Source organism: Mus pahari, chromosome 8 (assembly GCF_900095145.1).
Source record: "Mus pahari chromosome 8, PAHARI_EIJ_v1.1, whole genome shotgun sequence".
NCBI lineage: Eukaryota > Metazoa > Chordata > Mammalia > Rodentia > Muridae > Mus > Mus pahari.
Genome location: NC_034597.1, coordinates 35,969,941 through 35,979,040, shown reverse-complemented (window position 1 = coordinate 35,979,040; position 9,100 = coordinate 35,969,941).

The window sequence follows — 9,100 nt, the reverse complement described above, 5'->3', positions numbered from 1 at the left end:
TGCAAAACAAATCTACTCTGAGCACTTCCAATTCTATTTAAGACTCTCCTTCCTCCCTGATGGATGTTCATTCTCTCTCTCTTACTCTTCTAGTAGTTTTCTAATGGTACCTATGCCCCAGGGCTAAAGCTGTGCCTCTTTGAAAACGTCTCTGATTATATACCTAGTGTTTGTGTCCCTCACCACCCATGGTCATACGCTGAAGTCTAGCATACAGATGAGGGGCAAGAGGGACTCATGAGGTAATGGTGTTGGAGAAAGTCATGGCAGAAGTCCTCAAGATGTGTTTAGTGCCCCCAGACAGAAGAGAGAGCAGAGCCCTCTCTTCTCTCAGGAGTACAAAGAAGAGGCCATCTAAGCATACAATGGGATGGCAGCCATCTGTAAGCCAGAAACTATATAGGGCCTTGAGTTATTGTGATCTTGAATTCCTTTTTCCTTAGAAGATAATTAATTATTATTATTAATTCCTAAAATATGCATTATAAAATGTAAGTCTATCCGAACTTACTCAATCCGAGGACACACATTTCAAAGTCTCATTTTGCATCTTTCTGTAAAAAAAGTCCCTGACACAAAGCCTGGAAGCTGTTATGTTTAATTATTTACACATGAAATACAGAAATAAAATACACACAGACAACATTGCTACATGTAAAACACACATAAAAACATATATGTATATACAAATATAGATAAGTATTTAAAAACTGGAAGAAAATAAAGGTGATCACTTTTCATTAATGTGTGTGACATTTTATAAGAATACTAGACAATGACAAAAACCATAAAATATGGGCTTATTTGATTATATATGTTTAAAAGTTTTAAGTGTTTTCAAATACTATTAGAATCACAAAATTAATCCAAACACAAAACGCTGGAAAACACTGAGGGAAAAAATTTTCATGTATATGACAGATAAAGAATTCATATCCTGCCACATAAAGAACTAGAACATAAGAAGGAGATGGGCAGCCAAAACTAAAAGGGTCAAGAGACACAACCGAGTCACGACAGAAGAGATACCAGTGGTCAATAACACTCAGGGAAAAGTGCAAATTAATAAAAGATTCGAGGAGAGAGCAGAAGAAATAGGACTGTGCTATACTGCAGATGGAGTGTTAAATCCAGGTCGTCCAACTCCACTTGAAGGACTTTGTAAGAAAATATTTAGAGAAGTATGCAAAAGTGCATGCCTAAGACCGTCTGCTGTGATCATGTTTATAACAGTAAATCATTGAAAGTCCTGGGCATCAGCCAGCCTAGCTCTGGATTAGGGTTAGAAGCAACATGGCATTTTCCTTTGCACTTTGTTTTTCCATATTATAAACTCAGCCTATTTTAAAATTAAAAACAACTGGCTTTGATGCAGTTAAACTTCAAGGCAGTCACTATATATATTCTGTAACATACTTATTTCATATTTTATATATTCTATAACATACACATTTCTGAATAAATAAAAGGAGATTGCTGATTATCTGTCATTGATTTCGTGTCTGAGTTTTCTTCCCTTCTTCTCTAATGTTTTCCCTCCTTCTTTCCTTTTTGCTTTTCTTCTGTGTGATTGTGTTCCTGTAGTGTATGTGTATGCACATGTTCATGTGTGTGCATTGGTGCGTGCTGGTGAACATGCTCGTGTGTGCATGTGGATGGATGTCAGAGATGGATCCTGGGAGTCTTCCTCGGTCATGCCCAGTCTAATTTTTTGAATCAGGATCTTTCATTGAACGTGGAGTCCACTGATTGGCTAGTCGGGGTAGCCAGTAAGCCGGGCATCCTCCTGTCTCTGCCTCTCTAGCAGTGGAATTACAGGTGCATGTTGTTATGCTTGGCTTTTTATTTGGATGCTGGGGATCCAAACCCAGGTCCCCGTGCTTGCACGGAAGCATTTTACCCACTGAACCATCTTCCCAGCTCCCACATCCTTATCTAGCACCGCTGCCTCTCCCTAGCTCAGTTCTGTATTCAGGCACTGAGTTGTCTCCGCTGCTTGACTCTTCTTTTTCCTCCTCTCAATTTTCTGCTGTCCCTCACCAAGACATCTTCTTTAGAGGCTGTTTGGACCATACCATTCTCTATTCAGATGTCGAAGACATGTCCTGTCAAGTCCAGAACTTCAAGCCTGTTGGTTCAGGAAGCCACATCTGGCTGTCCTTGACCTTTCAACCTCTACATCCTATTTTGCCACATGTATTAGAAGTCAGTCCCAGGGATGTTTGGCTATTTCACAATCCTATCTACAGCTTTTTGTCTCTCTACTTTGCCAATGCCCCCTCTTTCTGTCTTTTGTTTTCTGTGCCCAGGTCCTACCTCCTTGCCACATGACAACCTCAGTTGCTATAGCTCAATTCTTAGTGAGAACTTTGGGCACTTAACACAGATTTACTTTTTAATATCTTTGTTCATGCCCATTCTCTCCAAAGGGTTAAACAATTTGCTTCATACAATCTTATAGACCCCACATCTCCCAGCGCTTAGATACCCAAGATACACCTGTTTAATGAAGAAATGGATAAAGGCTTAGATTAAGTAGCAAGGGTATTATTCAGCCTTCCCACTCAGAGCAGGGCTTGCTTAGAAGTGGCCAACTGCCTGTAGCATCAAAGATATCCTGTTTTGGCAAAGAGATTCCCACATATTGTTAACATTTTATCTGTGTAGCTTTTGTCTCTAATAAAAGAAACACATTGTTTTTCTTTTTTATCTTGGAGAACTTGAAGGAAAACATACTTTCAATTTATCATTTGGGAATTTCATACATGTATACAATATATTTTATTATACTCCCCCTCACTCCCCTTTCTGACTTCTCCAAGATCTTCATGGTATCTCCCTTCCAACTTTACATTCTCCTTTTAAATCCCATTTTCAGTTCGAGTAGAGTTACCTGTGTGTACGGGGCGTAGGGCAATCCACTAAGGGCACATGGACAACCTATGGGACAAAACCCTGAATAAAAGTGACTCTCCAACCCTCAACCTCTAACACTCATGAACTTCCACTGGTGCTCAACTAGAGGTGAGGCCTTGAGAGTCCCTCCCCCGTCCTTGCCAGAAGTTTGACGGGTCTAATCTTACACAGGCAACTACAGGCAGCACAGATAACTTGATGGGGAAATTGTCATAGGTCAAGAATAAGCCAATTTCCCTCTTTGTGCTGGTTACTTTCATTGTTTGACACACCCAAACATCTTCTTGCAGTGGACCTAGACGACTTCCCTGACTCCCTCTGTGCCTCCCTCCATCACTGATCCACTAGAATGTATGTGACAGGTTTGGGCAGACTTGAGAGTCCATTTGCAAAACAAAGACCCCAATGATGTATTATTTAGATGCATTATTTAGTAATCCATCCTGGGCATACTCAGTTTTATATATCCTAAATGGAACTCTTTGTCCCTCCAGTCTATTTCTCCATTGTAAATGTCCAAGAGACTTATATGCTCAAGAGACATCTTTGATTTCTTCTCTCTCTCTCTCTCTCTCTCTCTCTTTCTCTCTCTCCCCATGTGTTTGAGTGTGAGGCTCATTAGAGCAACAGCATGCAGGTGGAGGTGAGGGTTCAGCCTTGGGTGTTGGTCCTTGCCCTCCTTGTTTGAGGCAGGCTGTGTGCACTGCACCTCCTGACTCACAGTAGGAGCTCCTGTATGCAGCTTCACCTGGGATCCGAGGACTGAGCTCAGCACCTCATGTTTGTTCAGCAAAATGCTTTTTCCAACCGAACCGAGTTGTAACAGGAATTTTGTGGGGCATACCATGCTCAAGCCACAGCACCAGGTCTCACCTGTTCTTTCTACTTGAAACTTTCCCCTATGGGACATAGTGATGAGAATTTGCTATCTTCGTGACTCTGTGTTCAGTGTCCTCACAGTGAAGTCATGGCTGGTAAGTTCACACACGCTCTCTTCCTTTCCTTAGCTGCTTTTAGGTGTTACTGAGCCTTTTATTGTATGATTAAACATGCGAGAGAAACAACTTAGAAGAGGAAAGATTTATTTTGGCTCATGGCTACAGAGATTTCTTTGTTTCTGGGTGATAGTGAAGCAGAACATCATGGCAGAGACTATACATAAAGCAGAGCTTCTCCCCTCCTGGCAGATGGGAGAGAGAATGGGATAGGCTGGCATGCATCCAGTGACCTCCTTCTTCCTCCTGGGCCCCACCTCCTACTTCCCACCACTTTTAGGACTGTTATCAAATTTTGAATCTATCACTGGGTTAATACATCATTGATTGGGCCAAAGGCTTCAGGATTCAGAAGCTTCCCCAAAGCCCTACCTGTGAATACTGCTCTGGAGACCAAGCCTTCAGCACCTGAGCTATGGAAGATGGTTCATATCCAAAACCAATATTGTCATTGCTCCGTTCTATTTGTTAACACATGATACGTGTGACAATGGGTAATTGCTTCTGACTTAGTCAGTGTTCTGTTGCTGTGAAGACACTCTGACCATGGCAATTCTTATCTAAAAAACAAAACAAAACAAAACAAAACAAAACAAAGCATTCAATTGAGGCTAGCTTCCAGTTTCTGAGATTTAGTCCGGTATCATTGAAGCACAGCAGCCTGCAGACAGACATGGTGCTTAGAGAGGTAGCTGAGGGTTCTCTATTGGGATTCACAGGCAGCAGGAAAAGAGAATGAACCACTGGGTCTGGCTTGAGCTTCTGAAATCCCAAAGCCCACCCCCCAGTGACATGCTTCCTCCAATGAGGCCACACTTCCCAAACCTTCTAAATGGCACCACTCCCTGATGAGCAAGCGGTCATGCATGTGAGTCTCTGGGAGTTGTTAGTCGAACCACCACATTTCCTTGATGACCTTTGCTTTCTGTTACTGGAATAAACGCTCTCTCCAGATTGACTTCTCTCTTGGTACTCAGCTGCATCTTTGCGCAGGTTCAAGGCATGCATCCTTACACAGTAATTGTAACACACTGATCTCTGCCACGAAGTATTCTGTGTTGAAATGTCTTCTTCTGTCTTTCCCCCTAGATAGTCTGCACCGTCTTCCTTTCATTCTTTAAGAGTCAATGTTCTCCAACCTTTTTGTTTTGCATTCTAGAAATCAAATTTCATGAAGGCAACGTTGCTGTCACCATTGCATCTTAGTGCCTTTGCAGAAAGAAAGCAGTGGTATGAACTGATGGATTATTATTTTCCCCTGGTCTACTCATGGCTTTTCTTTGTGCACACACATTTCTTTACCCAGCCACGACTGTTTTTTTCCCCCTTCTTCCTATTTTTTGTTTGCTTCCTGCCAGATGCTTGCACCTGGATACTGAAGTTGACATAATCAACACTGAACAATCAACATGACATAATTATGGCTTCATTATATTATAATTAGGGACACTCTGTGTCCATAGTCTCTTTCAGAGTTCTATGGCAATTTTTAGTCATAATACATGCTATCATCTTTCTAGTCACCCATTTAAAAGATTTTATTCCTCTTTGCTTAATTTTTTCCATTTGTTCACTACATTTATGTTTGTCAAATTTAGTTGCTCCTTTCTCCCTACCCTAATCCCTTCTCCCCGCCTCTTTGCCACTTCCCTCCCCCATTTTCTCCTCCTCCTCACTCCCCCCCCCATTCTAATCCCTTCACTCCTCCTCACCTCTTCCCTTCTCTCTACTCCCTTTCCCTCATCCCCATCCCCTCCCTGGTTCCAAAATTCTTCAGCTCCTAGCCCCCTTGGTTACTAGCCCCCTTCTGCTCATGCTGCCTGTTCTAGAGTTACCCTCTACAAAGCATCCTCTGCTGAAAGTATCAGCTGTCTTCAGATGACTGTAGTTAAACTCAAGCTGGACGTTCACAGCCCTTCCATCCCAGCTGCCCCTTCTCTGCTGACACAGAGCAACATCCCAACCATCTTCTCTAGCAGTTGAATTCATTCACATTGATAATTCTGTATTCAACTGCTCCAGTCATTTTCATTCATCACATCACTTAACCCTGCCTTGTATTACAACTATTTGACTGGATCCAATTCACTTATTAAAGAAAAATTCTTTGAGCATAGAGACAATGTCCAGTTCATATTTTAAAATTGTGTGTGTATATGTGGGTCCCAAGTGCTGGTTTTCCCATAGTAGGTCCTCAGCACCTGGCTGAAACAAGCAGAGGTATAGTATAAGAGATTGGTTATGAGCAAGGGGATTTGGAGCCAAATTCCAGCTAGTTTGAGCTAGTAGTATATTCTCTAAGCCTTGGTTTTTCACAGAGCTGCAAGTGGGATGTATATACCCTATAATGTTTGTGGGCACCTGGTGCCTGAGAACTCCTAGCAAGTGATACTGTACTATGACCATCAACCTATTTCATCTTTTGTTTTTTTGAGTGGGTGAGGGTCACATGGAAGAATACAATTTAAAATACCTACTAAGTGTGAGAAGGTGACTTCTGATCCCTTACATGTTGTCCACAAGACAAGAAAGGTTGGCAATCACTATCCTTTTCTTACACCTGATTGTCACCTCATCTCCAAATCACAGAATTGTGTAGACTGTTAGTGTCATTTAGGGAGCCTGGGAACAGCTGAGTATGCCAACGCTGCAGCTACTGCCATGGCTCTTCCACACCATTGCTACTTTTATGTGCAGAACTGAACAGGAAGAGAACATTAGGTGTCAGACAGTTCCTGTCCTGGCTAGTTTTATGTCAACTTGACATGAGCTAGAATTACATGAGAGGAGGGAACCTCACTTGAGAAAATGCCTCTATGAGATCAAGCTGTAAGGTGGTTTCTTAAGAGCAATTAATGGGAGAGAACCTAGCTCATTGTAGGTGGTGCCAGCCCTGGGCTACTGGTCCTGGGTTTTGCATAAGAACAAACTGAGTAAGTCAGTAAGCAGCACATCTTCCATGGCCTATGCATCAGCTCCTGCTTAAAGGATCCTGCCCTGTTTGAGTTCCTAGCCTGACTTTCTTCAATGATGAGCAGCAATGGAAGTGTAAGCAAAATAAATCCATTTCCTCCACAACTTGCTTCTTGGCCATGGTGTTTTGTTGCAGCCAATAGTAACCCTAACTATTAGTAACCCTAACCCTAATAGTAACACAGTTCCTGACACCCAGACTTTGCGCCAGGTGCTGCTCCCTGCTTATTAACCATTGTGTTGAGCCGGTTAATGTTATGAATCTGAAAGCCAGTTCTTCATTACTTCATTTTCCAAACAGTAGCCTAGATTTTTCATTGCCTGCAGCACAGAGAGTTCTATCCTTCAAATTCAAAGGCATGAATCCCAAGCCAAACCCACAGGAATAGGAAACCATTATGGCTGAGCTGTGGGATACTGTAACATGTGACTGTTAGTTCAACTCTTTACAGCAGGCCCCTTGAGACATGTATACAAGGATAAGAGAAAAAGCAGTTTATTTTCACAGTGTGCCCCAAGTTATAGCAAGATCAAGAAGAACAAAGACTATGGGAGACCAGCTGGATTAGACATTAAGAAGTTAATGGTTGTGTTAGGAAACAAAACTAAGGCAGTAGTGATGGTTTCTGTGACACTGTAAAAGCTGAAATAAGTTTCCTTCCATGCCAGCTGGCCAGCAAATATTTATTGAACACTAACTCTAGGCTGCCCACATACTAGGCTTGGAGGATAGTAGAGGCCAAACTTGCTTTCTTATTAGACCCCCTGAGAGCTGGCCCCAAGGGCATGAAAGCAGAAGAGCTGGCCCTGCCCCTCAGTGGCTACAACACTCAGGATAGCAGCAGGCAACCTGGCCTGGGCACACAGTAGAGCTGGCATTGGTGGCATGAACCCAGGAGAGCCTGCCCAGAGGGTGTGAGCATAGGAGAGCTGGCCCTCCACCCAACTTGGGCAGTGCTGGAGATTTGACCTTAATGTAGTGATCATAGGAGAGTTGGTGGGCTCAGCTACCATCCAGGCCCAGGTCCAGGGTCCAGGCCTACCCCCATCTATCCCATCTAAGGACAAGAGCATGTGAAGGAGCTGGTTCTGCAGATCCAAAGCTGAAATATCTCCATTTCACACCGGACAACAACAGGATATTCAAGAGGAGTCCCTATGAGTATCCTGTATTAAGAGTGTAGGAGTGTAGCCGAAGTCAGATCCCCCGAACTAGACTCACTGCAATGAACATTTGCAAGTAAAGCTCTTTGGGCAAAGGCACACTGCCACTTCCACAGCAAGATGTGTTTTTGTTTTGTTTTGATTTGTTTTCTTTTGTTTGGGAATGGCGAGTTTGCAAGGGTAGAGGGCAGATACAGTGGGATGGGAAGATGTGTGAATTGGAGAGAATGATGTAAAATACACAAAGAATCAATAAAAAGTAAAAAAAAAAAGAATTAGAACTGACATTTATAGTCTCTTAAAAAACATGCAATTTCTTTGAGGAATTAAAAAACATGCAATTTCTTTGAGGAATTAGGCTAAATTCGTGTTTAAAGCACAATATAAATTATGCAACTCTGCATACTCATTTTTCTCTCCTTCAGCTTGTGTGTGTGTGTGTGTGTGTGTGTGTGTGTGTGTGTGTCTAATAAATGAACCCAGGTCCTCCTGCATGCTGAACAAGCACTGCACTATTGGGCTATAGTCCCAGTCTTCCTTTCCAATTTTATATTAGTTTGTGGTATATTCGTAGACTTTCATAACTTAAAAGGAGTTTTTGAAGCTAGGCATAGTGGTACACACTTTTAATGTGAGCAGCCAAGATACAAAGACAGGTAGATCTCTGTGAGTTCAAGGTCAGCCTGGCGGTCTACATAACAAATTCCCTGCCAGTGAAGGCTCAGTAGTGAGACTCTGTCTCAAAACAAAACAAAACAACAAAAAAAAGTTTTTACCATTTTTAAAAAAATCTTCTCTTTATTTGCAGAAACAAAGAAATGAAGAAAACCTGATGAGTTTCCATAATTATCCCTGTTTTCAGCGTTCCCATTTCACTTGTTATAATAGCAGTAATGAATCTTGCCATCATAACCTAGTATGTAGTTTTCAGGCATTTATTTTGAGAGCTACAACTTAGGTACCTAATTATATTCACCATCCTTGTGAGCATCATAACAACTGGCAACAACTCTAAAACTGTCCCCATTCTCCTCTCTCTCTCTCTCTCTCTC